Genomic DNA, 14,492 nt, shown 5'->3' with positions numbered 1-14,492 from the left:
TACCATCATGACCCCAGTCTGTAAAAAGGAGGAGGCAACTCTATCAAGCATTTTGACTGAATTATGGCCCCTTTTTGACTTAGAATGTTAAAGTTTGCGTACCACCCCAAATATTTTCAAAGTCCATTGAGATATTGCTTTCATATTTTGCATACTTGTTTACCATCATGACCCCAGTCTGTAAAAAGGAGGAGGCAACTCTATCAAGCATTTTGACTGAATTATGGCCCCTTTTCGACTTAGAATAAATGTTAAAGTTTGCGTACCACCCCAAATATTTTCAAAGTCCATTGAGATATTACTTTCATATTTTGCATACTTGTTTACCATCATGACCCCAGTCTGTAAAAAGGAGGAGGCAACTCTCTCAAGCATTTTGATTGAATTGTGGCCCCTTTTCGACTTAGAATATGCTTATTGTAATGTTAAAGATTTACCCATTGCTTATATTATACTATCAAGCACTGAGAATAGTCGAGTGTGCTGTCCACTGACAGCTCTTGTTTAAGTATTTTTCGTATATAATTCACATAATAACTAGTGACCCTAGGGCGGGTCCTCTTTTAACCACAGGGGCATAATTATACCAAATATCAAAAGCCTAGGTCGTATGGTTTCAGACAAGAAGATTTTTAAAGCTTTTTCCTATATAAGTCTATATAAAACTTGGGACCCCCAGGGCAGGGCCTCTTTTCACCCAAGGGGTACAATTTGAACAATTTTGGTCGAGGACCATAAGACAATGCTACAAACCAAATATCAAAGGTTTCAAACAAAAAGATTTTTAAACTTTTTTCCTATATAAGTGTATGTAAAACTTGGGACCCCCGGGGCAGGGCCATATTTGACCCAAGGGGGATAATTTGAACAACCTTGGTAGAGGACTACTAGATGATGCTACATACCAAATATCAAAGCCCTAGGCCATGTGGTTTTGTACAAGAAGATTTTCAAAGTTTTCCCTATATAAGTCTATATAAACCATGACATTGTGACCCTGGGGTGGGGCCATATTTGACCCTAGGGAGATAATTTTAACAATCTTGGTAGAGGACCACTAGATGATGCTACACACCAGATATCAAAGCCCAAGGCCCTGTGGTTTTGGACAAGAAGATTTTTAAAGTTTTTCCTTTTGGTTGCCATGGCAACCAGAGTTCTGCATGAAATTCAATTCTTTGAACAATTTTGAAAGGGGACCATCCAAGGATCATTCCTGTGAATTTTGGTATAATTCTGCCCAGTGGTTTTCAAGAAGAAGATTTTTTTAGAAATTGTTGACGGACTACGCACGACGGACGACTGACGACGGACATCAAGCGGTCACAATAGCTCACCTTGTCACTTCGTGACAGGTGAGCTAAAAAAACTGATAAATAAATAATTATAAAATTGTTACTGTTATATGTGTACATTAATGTTGGTGATATTTATTTCATTCATAATAATATTTTTCTGCAATCATTATTAAAGTGCATTAAAATAAAAACAAGGCAATCATACCTCGTCGCTGTTATGGATAGTGAAAGCCTGAAAGGGTTGATGGTATTAGGTGGAAGCATTGACTTTGTTAAGTAAATTTTATAGTCCATGTATGAGGAAATCAATGAATATGAAAATACTTCGAGGGGTTTAGGAGCTACAGAGCAGATACAAAATGGAAGGCTCAAACCTTTGACCTCGAGATGTGACCTTGACCTTGAGCCAACATGGCTGACTCATGAGTTCTGCACATCATCTTGATGAGGTGATAATTTGACCAAATTTTCATAAAAATCCTTCAAGGGGTTTAGGAGATACAGAGCTCAAACTTTTGACCTTGAGTTGTGACCTTGACCTTGAGTCAAGATGGCTGACACATGAGTTCTGCACACTGTCTTGCTGAGGTGATCATTTGACTCAAGTTTCATGAAAATCCTTCAAGGGGTTAAGGAGATACAGAGCTGACTCAAAATGGGGAGGCTCAAACCTTTGACCTTGAGTTGTGACCATGACCATGTGCCAACATGGCTGAATCATGAGTTGTGCACATCGTCTCGATGATGTGATCATTTGACTCAAGTTTCATGAAAATCCTTCAAGGGGTTTAGGAGATACAGAGCGTACACGAAATGGAAGGCTCAAACCTTTCACATTGCATCATGATCTTGACCTTGAGCTGACATGGCTGACTCATGTTTTCTGCACATCTTCTTGTTGATGAGGTGATCATTTGACCAAAGTTTCATGAAAATCCTTAAAGGGGTTTAGGAGATACAGAGCGGACACAAAATGTTACGGACAGACAGAAGAACAGAAGACAGAAGGATGGATGGAGACCATTCCTATACCCCCCCACCACTCGTGGGGGTGGGGGGATTAATATTTGGTAGGCTACATACTCTTTATACTGTATATTTCCTTATTAGTCCCCTACTGGTTGAAAACCAGTTTCGGGGTCTATAGGAATGCACTTTTCCGTCCGACCGTCATTCTGTCCGTCTGTCCGCAGTTTTGTGTCCGGTCCATAACTCTGTCATCCATGAAGGGATTTTAATAATACTTGGCACAAATGTTCCCCATAATGAAATGACTTGTCATGCACAAAACCCGGACCCCTAGCTCAAAGGTCAAGGTCAAAAGTCAACAGTGCTTTTTTCCTGTCCGGTCCATAACTATGCCATCCATGAAGGGATTTTAATATTACTTGACACAAATGTACCTCATAATAAGACGATGTGTCATACACAACTTTCAGACCCCTAGCACAAAGGTCAAGATCACACTTGGCAGTCAAATGTTAACATGGCATGAACAGGGTCTGTCTCGTGTCCAGTCAATAACTCTGTCATTCATTAAGGAATTTTAATATCACTTGGCACAAATGTTCCCCATGATGAGACAACATGTCATTTGAAAATCCTGGACCCCTGGCTGAAAGATCAAGTTCACAATTGGGAGTCAAAGGTCAACAGGGCTTTTTTCCTGTCTGGTCCATAACTCTGCCATCCATGAAGGGACAAATGTTCCCCATGATGAGACGATGTGTCATATGCTAAACCTGAACCCCTAGCTCAAAGGTCAAGGTCACAATTGTAGGTCAAATGTCAAAAGATTTTTTTTCCTGTCTGGTCCAGAACTCTGACATCCATCAAGGGATTACAATATTACTTGGCCAGTGATGAGACGACATGTCTTGCGCAACACTCAGAACCCTAGCTTAAATGTCATGGTCACACTTGGAGATCAAAGGTCAAAAGGATTGTTTTCCTGTCCGGTCTAAAACTTTGTCATGCAAATCAGGATTTAAATATCAGTTTGCACAAATATTCCCCTCGATGAGACAACGTGTCTTGCCCGAAACCTGGGCCTTAGCTGCAAGGTCAAGGTCACACTTGGAAGTCAAAGGCCAAAAGGGCTTTTTTCTTGTCCAGTCTGTAACTCAACAATCCTTTAAGGGATTTTGCTATTACTTGGCACAAATGTTCTCCACCATAAGGTGGAGTGTCAGTGCAAAAACCAGGCCGTAGGTCTAAGGTCAAGGTCACACTTAGAGGCCAAAGGTCAGGTACAAGAATGACTTTATCCAGAGCATTTCTTCTTCATGCATTTTGATGTAACTTGGAACAAATATTCACCACCATGAGGCAACCTTATTGACAGATATCAGTCCATTCTGTTATACTACAGTAGAGAAAATTAGGTGCCTTCCAGTAGGGGACTTTGTATTGCATGGCAATACTTCATTCACTTGTTCATTCATATTGTTTAACATACAGTTTTTAGCTTGACTATTCAAAGAATATGTAGAGCCCTTGTGTCAGCGTCCGCGTCAATGTCCAAATTAAGTTTTTGTATGAGCTGGTATCTCAGTTCGATTTAGATTTTTTTTATCAAGGTTTTATATGTAAGCTGGTATCTCAGTACCCACTATGGGAATGGATTGAAACTTCACACACTTGTTCACTGTAATGATCTGACATGCAGTATACAGGTTCCATAACTCTACTTTGTATTTTGACAGAATTATTCCCCTTTTTCGACTTAGATGTTCTGGGTTAAGTTTTTGTATGTAAGCTTGTATCTCAGTACCCACTAATAGAAATGGATTGAATCTTCACAACCTGTTTATTGCCATGAGCTGACATGCAATACACAGGTTCCGTAACTTTGCTTTGCATTTTTACAAAATTATGCCCCTTTTTGACGTAACAGATTTTAGCTCACCAGAGCACCAAAGTGCTCAAGGTGAGCTATTGTGACTGGTCATTGTCCAATGTCCGTCGTGTGTTGTGCGTCAACATTTGCATTGTGAACACTCTAGAGGCCACAGTTGTGACTCAATCTTTATGAAACTTGGTCAGAATGTTTGTCTTGATGATCTCTATGTCATGTTCGAAACTGGGTCATGTGGGATCAAAAACTAGGTCAGATCAAAGGAAAAGCTTGAGAACACTCTAAGAGGCCACAGTTGTGACTCGGTCTTTATGAAACTTGGTCAGAATGTTTGTCTTGATGATCTCTTGGTCAAGTTGAAATCTGGGTTATGTGGGATCAAAAACTAGGTCATCCAGTCAAATCACAGGAAAAGAGACAACACTTGTGACTCTATCTTTATGAAACTTCGTCAGAATGTTTGTCTTGATGATTTCTAGGTTAAGTTCAAAACTGGGTCAGGTTGGATAAAAAACTAGGACGCTATGCAATATCAAAGGAAAATCTTGTTAACACTCTAGAGTCTTGATGATATATAGGTCAAGTTCGAATCTGGGTCATGTGGGGTCAGAAACTAGGTCATCTGGTCAAATCAAAAGAAAAGCTTGTGAACACTCTAGAGGCTACAGTTGTGACTCAATCTTTATGAAACTTGTTCAGAATGTTTGCCTTTATGATTTCTAGATCAAGTTCGAAAGTGGGTCATGTGGGGTCAAAAACTAGGTCACCTGGTCAAATCAAAGGAAAAGCTTGTGAACACTCTAGAGGCCACAGTTGTGACTCAATCTTTATGAAACTTGGTCAGAATGTTTGTCTTGATGATTACTAGGTCAAGTCAAAAACTAGGTCACTAAGCCAGATCAAAAGAAAACCTTGTTCACAGTCTAGAGACCACAATTTTAAGTTTGAAACTCATGAGAATTAGTCAGAATGTTTGTCTTGGTAATCTATAGTTGAATTTGAATCTGGGTCATGTGGGGTAAAAAACAAGTCGCCTGGTCAAATCAAAGGCAAAGCTTGTGAACACTTTCGAGTCCACAATTTAAGTTTGAAACTCCAGAGAAATGGTCAGAATGTTTGTCTTGATGTCCTCTATGTCAAGTTCGAATCAGGGTTATGTTGGGTCAAAAACTAGGTCAGTCTGTCAAATCAAAGGAAAAACTTGAGAAAACACTCTAGAGGCCACAGTTGTGACCCTATCTATATGAAACTTGGTCAGAATGTTGGTCTTTATGATCTCTAGGTCAAGTTTGAAACTGGGCCATGTGGGGTCAAAAGCTAGGTCAGTAGGCCAGATCAACTCTGGTGAGCAATATAGGGCCATCATGGCCCTCTTTTTGGGTTAAATTTTTGTATGTAAGCTGGTATCTCTGTACCCACTAATCGGAATGGATTGAAACTTCACACAACTGTCCATTGTCATGAGCTTATATGCATTGTACAGGTTCCATAGGCCTGTTTTGCAATTTTATAAAACTACATTGTATGCCCCTTTTCAACTTTAAATTCATTCAGTTGATTAGACTGTTGAATAGTTGAGCGTTGCTGTCATCCGGCAGCTTGTTTTATTGTACTCATCCTGGCGTCAGCATCACACCTTGGTGAAAGTTTTGCATGCAAGTACATAATTATGGCTATCATTTAAAGGCATATAGCTTTGAAACTAAATTTTTCTTTTTCGAATGTCAATTACCAACCTCACTGGGTCAAGTCCCATAACTCTGACATGTATTTTGAGCAAATTATACCCCCTTTTGGACTTAGAAAATCATGGTTAAAGTTTTACATGCAAGTTACTATCTCCAAAACTAATGCAGATATTGAATTGAAACTTCACATGTGTCCTCGGGGTTATAAAACTAGTTGATAGCATCAAGTCCCATAACTCTGACCTGCATTTTGGCCAAATTATGCCCCCTGGTTAAAGTTTTGCGTGCAAGTACATACAGCTATTACTAAAAGGCATACAGATTTGAAACTTTTTTTTCTTTTTCTAGATCAATTATCAACTTCACTGGGTCAAGTCCCATAACTCTGACATGTATTTTTGGCAGATTATGCCCCCTTTTGGACTTAGAAAATCCTGGTTACAGTTTTACATGCAAGTTACTATCTCCAGAACTCGTGCAGATATTGAATTGAAATGTTATAGATATTTTAAAATTTAGGGTAATATTTTCCTGCTTCTGGGACAATAGTTCGAATAGTCGAGCATTGGCTGTCTTACGGACAGCTCTTGTTAAATTCAATCAACACAATCAATGGAAGATTATAATATGGCAGAGGCACAGGTCATATACCGGTAATATTATATTGAACAATTGATAAAAATGGGAATTTGTCAGCAGTATTTTCAAAATAAGTTGAATTTGAATTAACTAAGAGTTCTCTAACTTTGTTATGTATATACATGTAAATGTGTGTTTGATAAAGGATGTCTTGTTGTGTGAAATTTCAGGGAATGACATAGGATACTGAGAGGATTTTAAAGTATCCACTATTTACATCATACATACACCAGGAGAAAGTGACCACACCCACTGGCAGCCATGTTTTTTTATGAAACAGAATTATTTGTAAAATTCTGGTAATGGGTCGGCCAAAAAACATTTGTGTAAACTTATGTTAAAATCGGACCAGCAGTTTCTGACAATGAGATTTTTAAAGTTTCCATTGTACATGAATAGAAAACTGGAGGCCATGTTCTTTGACTAATGAGAAAAATTTGAACAATCTTCATGCAGGGTCACCAAAGTAACATTTGTGTAAAATTAATTTAAAATTGGGTCTGCTGTTTCTGACAAGAAGGAAAAGTGACCATGCCTTCTGGTGGCCATGTTTTTTGACAAATCATAATAATTTGAACAATCTTTGTTGAGGGTCATTTGTTTGAAATTATTTCAAAATTGAGCCAATAGTTTCATACAAAAAGATTTTTAAATTTTCCACTGTATACATGTAGGGAAAAGTGACAATGCCCTCTTACCGCCACATTTTTTTTTTCAGGAATAGAGGGTCACACAATGACCATTTGTGCTAAATTATTTTAAAATTGGGCCAGCAGTTTCATACAAGAACACTTTTTAGGTTTTCGCTATATACATACACGCTCTCTTGTGGCCATGTATTTTACAATGAACAGTCTTGGTAGGTCACAATTTCAAAATAAGACTAGCGGTTAGGAGATGTCATTTGAAGGTTTTTCAATTTTCAGCTCTGATGGCCCCTATATTCAACCTAGCAGAACAGTTTGAACACTTTATGAAGAAGACCATCTAAGGAACATCCAGGCCAAGTTCCATCAACTTTCACCACACAGTTCCAGAGATGTCATTTGAAGAAAAGTGTGGACGGATATACGATGTGTCCTGTATGCACTGTAGGCACATGCCTACCCAGTACATATTCCACAAAAATGCCAAAAAGTGCAATTGGTTTTCATCAATGACAAATTAAACAAGAGGACCATAATGGTCCTGAATCACTCACCTCTTCCCACATGATCCAGTTTTGAGTATGACATCCTTTTTTCTATTATTTGACATAGTGACCGAGTTTTTGAGCTTGACCTAGATATTATAAAGATAAAAATTCTGACCACTTTTCATGAAGATCCATTGAAAAATATGGTCTCTAGAGAGGTCACAAGGTTTTTCTATTATTTGACCTATTGACCTAGTTTTTCAAGGCACGTGACCCAGTTTCAAACTTGACCTAGATATCATCAAGGTGAACATTCTGACCAATTTTCATGAAGATCAATTCAAGGGTATGGCCTCTAGAGAGGTCACAAGGTTTTTCTATTTCAAGACCTACTGACCTAGTTTTTAATCGCAGTTGACCCAGTTTCAAACTTGACCTAGATATCATCAAGATAAACATTCAGACCAACTTTCATACAGATCCCATGAAAAATATGGCCTCTAGAGAGGTCACAAAGTTTTTTCATTATTTGACCTACTGACCTACTTTTTGAAGGCACGTGACCCACTTTCGAACTTGACTTAGATATCATCAAGGTGAACATTCTGACCAATTTTTATGGAGATCCATTCACAAGTATGGCCTCTAGAGAGGTCACAAGGTTTTTCTATTTTTAGACCTACTGACCTAGTTTTTGACCGCACATGACCCTATTTCGAATCTGACCTAGATATCATCAAGATGAACACTCAGACCAACTTTCATGAAGATCCATTGAAAAATATGGCCTTTAGAGAGGTCACAAGGTTTTTCTATTATTTGACCTACTGACCTAGTTTTTGATGGCACGTGACCCACTTTCAAACTTGACCTAGATAATATCAAGATGAACATTCAGACCAACTTTCATACAGATTCCATGGAAAATATGGCCTCTAGTTAGGTCACAAGGTTTTTCTATTATTTGACCTACTGACCTAGTTTTTGATGGCACGTGACCCACTTTCGAACTTGACTTAGATATCATCAAGGTGAACATTCTGACAAATTTTCATGAAGATTTCATGAAATATATGGCCTCTAGAGAGGTCACAAGGTTTTTCTATTTTTAGACCTACTGACCTAGTTTTTGACTGCACGTGACCCAGTTTCGAACTTGACCTCGACATCATCAAGATGAACATTCAGACCAACTTTCATACAGATCCCATGAAAAATATGGCCTTTAGAGAGGTCACAAGGTTTTTCTATTATTTGACCTACTGACCTAGTTTTTGAAGGCACGTGACCCACTTTCGAACTTGACCTAGATATCATCAAGGTGAACGTTCTGACCAATTTTCATGAAGATCTTGTGAAATATATGGCCTCTACAAAGGTCACAAGGTTTTTCTATTTTTAGACCTACTGACCTAGTTTTTGATGGCATGTGACCCAGTTTCGAACTTGACCTAGATATCATCAAGATGAACATTCAGACCAACTTTCATACAGATCCCATGAAAAATATGGCCTTTAGAGAGGTCACAAGGTTTTTCTATTATTTGACCTACTGACCTAGTTTTTGACGGCACGTGACCCAGTTTCGAACTTGACCTAGATATCATAAAGGTGAACGTTCTGACGAACTTTCATGAAGATCTTGTGAAATATATGGCCTCTAGAGAGGTCACAAGGTTTTTCTATTTTTAGACCTACTGACCTAGTTTTTGACCGCACATGACCCAGTTTCGAACTTGACCTAGATATCATCAAGATGAACATTCTGACCAATTTTCATGAAGATCCATTGAAAATTATGGCCTCTAGAGAGGTCACAAGGTTTTTCTATTTTTAGACCTACTGACCTAGTTTTTGATGGCATGTGACCCAGTTTCGAACTTGACCTAGATATCATCAAGGTGAACATTCTGACCAACTTTCATAAAGATCCCATGAAAAATGTGACCTCTAGAGTGGTCACAAGCAAAAGTTTACGGACGGACGGACGCACGGACGGACGACGGACACCGCGCAATCACAAAAGCTCACCTTGTCACTTTGTGACAGGTGAGCTAAAAATATATCATGGCAATAATGATAACTTACATGAAAAACTTCAACCAAATTTTTGAAGTCAAGTAAGGGCAATAATTTGAATAAGTCAATCAAGAGTTCTCTACCTTAGTTTTGTTTTTGCATGAAGTTTCAATCCAATATATGTAGTTGCAACTGAAATACATCTCGATTGTTAGTTGCACACAAAATTTTAACTGAATATTCTTAGTCATAATGGACCACAATTTATAGTAAATTCAACCAAGAGTTATATAACTTGGTTCTTTCAGCTGGTTTGATGACAGTAACTTTGTGTGAAGTTTCAATCCAATATACAAAGCTGTCACTGACATAATTTGTATTAAATCAACCATGAGTTATCTTACTTGGTTATTTAAGTTGGTTTCAGAGATACACCTCTAGAAAGGATTTAAAGAGGAGATAACTGACAGTAGACATGGACATGTGTGACTACAGTATATATCTGTGTGTGTGTGCGTGTGGCGCTTGAGGGGGGGATTAATTTCACACTAACACAGTTATAGTCGTATGTCAGTTTTCTGCCTTTTCACAATGGATAAAAACCAAGCATTTTTTTTTCAGGCACAGCTGGGCACCTAGGTAGGACCACCTACCTTCTACAAGCTGGTTGGATAGCTGTCTCTAGTTAACAGCAACACATTACAACGACATGAAGTACATGACCACAATTTCTTTCTTGTTTTGTTTTATACAACATTGTTCACAAGTTTCTTAGCTTTCATTGGTACCCTTCTTCTACAGATCCAAGGTATGCCTACCTTAATACGTCAGAATAGGTTTCTAGCAAGTTTGAAATTGAAATGTAGTACGTTTGACTGCGGTAATAAAGATTGTTGACTTTACAATAATAGATATGTCAAAATAATAAGAACAAAGGAGTTGAATACCAAAATACATTTATTTCATGATATACAATTACATCATGATGTTAACCCATGTATAAAATACAAACACAGCTGATGAAACGACTAAAGTCATGATGGGTAAAATATAAGTTTTTAATTTACAGTGTAAGTGCAGAAATTATGTTTAATGTTTTTTACTACAAAAAAAAAAATTAAAAAAAGAACCATTTAACAATAAATATGATCAGAGTGAACGGTTTAAACAGGGAACTTTACAACCTACAAAGTCAAATGACATTTTGCAAAATGACTAAATTAGTGTAGCTTAGTTTTGTTTAAATGTGTCCAATTAAGCCTCTAGAGTTGGGAAATGTTAAGTAAAAAATATTTTTTTTATTCTGATATACATATAGAAAAAAGGCCCTTCAGCCAGTTTCAAGTTCATCAACTGTTTCTTTTTCTGTTTTTCATTAAATGTCTTTTTTAAATTCTTTACCTTGTCCTCTATGATATCAACTATCTGCAAAATTGAAAATGTAATTACGCTGTATTTACCTGTTGCTATTATTTTGTTAAGTCAGCCGTTTAGGACTACTATACAAAGAGGTACCAGCTTTTGTTCACACCACTTCTTTCTAAATTTCTTCAAGGTCAAACCTAAACCATTGTCTGTTTTGAAATTTTACATTTGATCAGCTACAATAAAATATTGGATGAAGAATGGATTAAGCGAGGGGTTACAACACTTTCAACAGTATAATAACTTGCAATAGTCAATGTATAAACAGCTCTATAATACAGTATAGATATAACAATCAGCTCTAGTAACAGTACAAAGTCTATAAATATCTAAACATATGAAAAATCTACACCAGTTTTTGATTTGTTTGCTAACAGTATTAATTTACAGCTTGAAAAGCAAAGCAAGTGATCTATAAAAGCAACTAAATAAGAAAACATTTACTGTATTTTCTCTAATTTTTACCCTTACTCCTCAACATTTCAAATCTCTTCATTTCACCAAGTTATGCCATATATCATATCAAAAGGATTCAAATAAACACTGCTAAAAATACAACTGCTGTAATCACTTAAGACGATTTATTAACCTAGAGAAGGATTCATCTCAAACTTTTCCTTCAGAATGATCGCAATAACTTCAAAGCAATATCACTTTGAGATAAATTTGTGACATTAAGAATTAGATTCTGGCCATTTGCTTTCAAATATACAAGACTAACATTGTTGTGAATGTTGGAAAAATATAGTAAATTTAAATACAAAACAAAAGAAAAAAAAATAATAACAAGTACAAGAGAAAATGCATAAAAAATGACTCTTTCATTCAAAAAAGTCAAAACAGAATTAAACACCTTTTAACATATGTGGGTAAATTATATAAAATCTAACATATCTACAGAAATACCTATAAAATACTTTGAAATATCTAAAGCTCAACACAGCAACTTCTATATACAAAGGTCATAATATACAAATGTAAACCTTTAAACCTTGAATGATCTACAGTTTTGCACATACATAGAAGAAAGTAAAACTGTTTATGAGCGATGATGAGGTGGAATCTCACAACTGTATATTCTTTACATTTTACAACTCCAGCATACAGACTGTTCCATTAATGACTTATATTGTTTTATGTCCACACATTTATATTGCTGAGAAATATAAAAGAAACACATGGTCTTCATTGTCATTGGACTACACATTTTTCTTCCTGAATTCTGAATTTAACAGCTATATCTACATGTGATTCTGTTTATCCAGCAAGCCTGAGATTTGTGTAAGATACAAAGTTTTAACTAACAAGAAGTGGGATACAAAATATATGTAAATTTCAGCTGAAGTATGATGGAGATTATCTAAAATTAATACAATATATAAAACAAAGCCACTTTTATACCAGTTGCATAAGCAATATTTAAAGGCACATAAATACACACTTCACAGACTTATTCTGTACAGACAAACAGTAGTATAAGCAAGTATACAATTTAAAATATATCATCAATGTATCAAAGGTTCCAAACCTGGTAATCAAATAAATATGTAACATTATGAACATTACTAATTAACATAAAAACCCTATTGACCGAGCTGTTTGCTGAGAGAAACTTGTCTCTATGTGCAACTAATACAAACTATAGCTACATGTCCACTCTATCCACGTTATCCACTTTTACTGGCTGGTTCTTGGTAAAATTCTTTCAGACAGTACTAGTTAACAGAAAAGATAACATCAAAATAGAAAAAACGCAAATTTAAATGTTATTATGTTTTTTATGCTATCAATTACTTTCATGTTGTCTAATCAAATTAAAAATGTATGAGTTTTACAAAGAATATTTCAATTTGGTCTGCCAGAGTTTATCACTTCACAAATATTTCTGCAGCCATATCTTTCCATACTGCAAAATAATTACAGGTGAACAAGATTGTATCCCTGGGAACACAGCTGTAAAACCTGGATTTAATCATTATAAATCAGGCATTTACGAGACATTTTTATTAAAACACCAATTAATGACATACAACAAGTGAAGCATAGGTCTGCAGTCAGAAATATCCTTGTTTAATGAAGAGAAATGCAAAATATAGTACTGAAATATATGTAATACATACCTTTAATCAACAATAGATTTATTTTAAGAGAAATTGCAGCAACACGGCCGTGAGTCATAGAACAAACATGATTTCATAGTTATTAACAGAACAATGCAACTTATTTCTGTTTTTCTTACACTAGTTTTCCCTTAACTTGAGTCAAAGAATCTTAAAACAGACAAGATAATAAAAAAAATTACAAAGGAAGAACAGATACCTAGATAAATAATAAACATTGACCATCTGGTTGGACTGTATATATGGAAGAGTTGACATATCTGCACTAATGTTGCATATTCTTACAGACAGTTCTCTACAGCACACTACCCTGATTTACCAATTAAAAACTCATTAGGTGCCTCATATTAAAGGTGGCCAAACACATTTAGGCAATATTTTAAGACAAATGTCATTTTTGGTTGCAGGTTTATCCCGCTACCAAAGTTAAAGTGTATTTCTGACAATCATAGCATCTTTATTTGATTCCAAATCACATCCAAAGGATGTTCATGTGCTACACAAAATAGTCCCATTCATGAACAATGTGGATGTATTATCAATGAACAAGCAGTTCTTATTCAACCTGTATCCACTCGCACTGACCATTTTTTTTAGATTATATAAGATCTATCAATGATAAGGTATTCCAGCCCATGGTTAAATCACAAGCTGGGTCAGGCAAAGTTCATCTTAGATATGAGGCACATTAAATTTGTATTTGTTTCTCATTCATGTATATTCATTTGGCATTTAAACAGAAATAAATCTACCAAAAACCCGCAACCATCAGCCATTTCAAGGCTTTGATTTTACATGTTATTTCTGAAACAAAGTATCGTGGTAAGGCATTCATGATAGGAAAAATCAAATTTTAAAAATTCCTCTAGTAAAAATATAACATGTACCTTGAATGCTCAGCATACGTAAATAAGTGTAAATGATTGAATGTTAATGTTTCAAACAACTCCATTACAAGACCAAAATCTGATTAACCACCTTCAAAGGCCAAACAAATCACTCTAAATATACACCCAAGAACATACGCAACATCTTAAATACATAACAATTAAAAACAATGTAAGAGATTCTTTGGAGAATGCACTTTTTCATACATGAATTTAAAAAAACAACAACTAAAAATGAACATTTTTTCACAAGTCGAGGCAAGGCTATAGTGAAATGTCTCTGAATGCAGTTTAACCAGTTTCAATTTTTCACTCTATTACATCGTCTTTGAATAGCATGTGTTCAGATAATTCTCATTTTCTAAAGTGTTAATTTCTACCCATTTTTTCGCACAGCTGAATAACTTAGCTTTGACACAAAATA

This window comes from Mercenaria mercenaria, chromosome 3, assembly GCF_021730395.1.
Source record: "Mercenaria mercenaria strain notata chromosome 3, MADL_Memer_1, whole genome shotgun sequence".
NCBI lineage: Eukaryota > Metazoa > Mollusca > Bivalvia > Venerida > Veneridae > Mercenaria > Mercenaria mercenaria.
The sequence above is the reverse complement of the archived record's forward strand: the minus strand, read 5'-3'. Positions refer to the sequence as shown.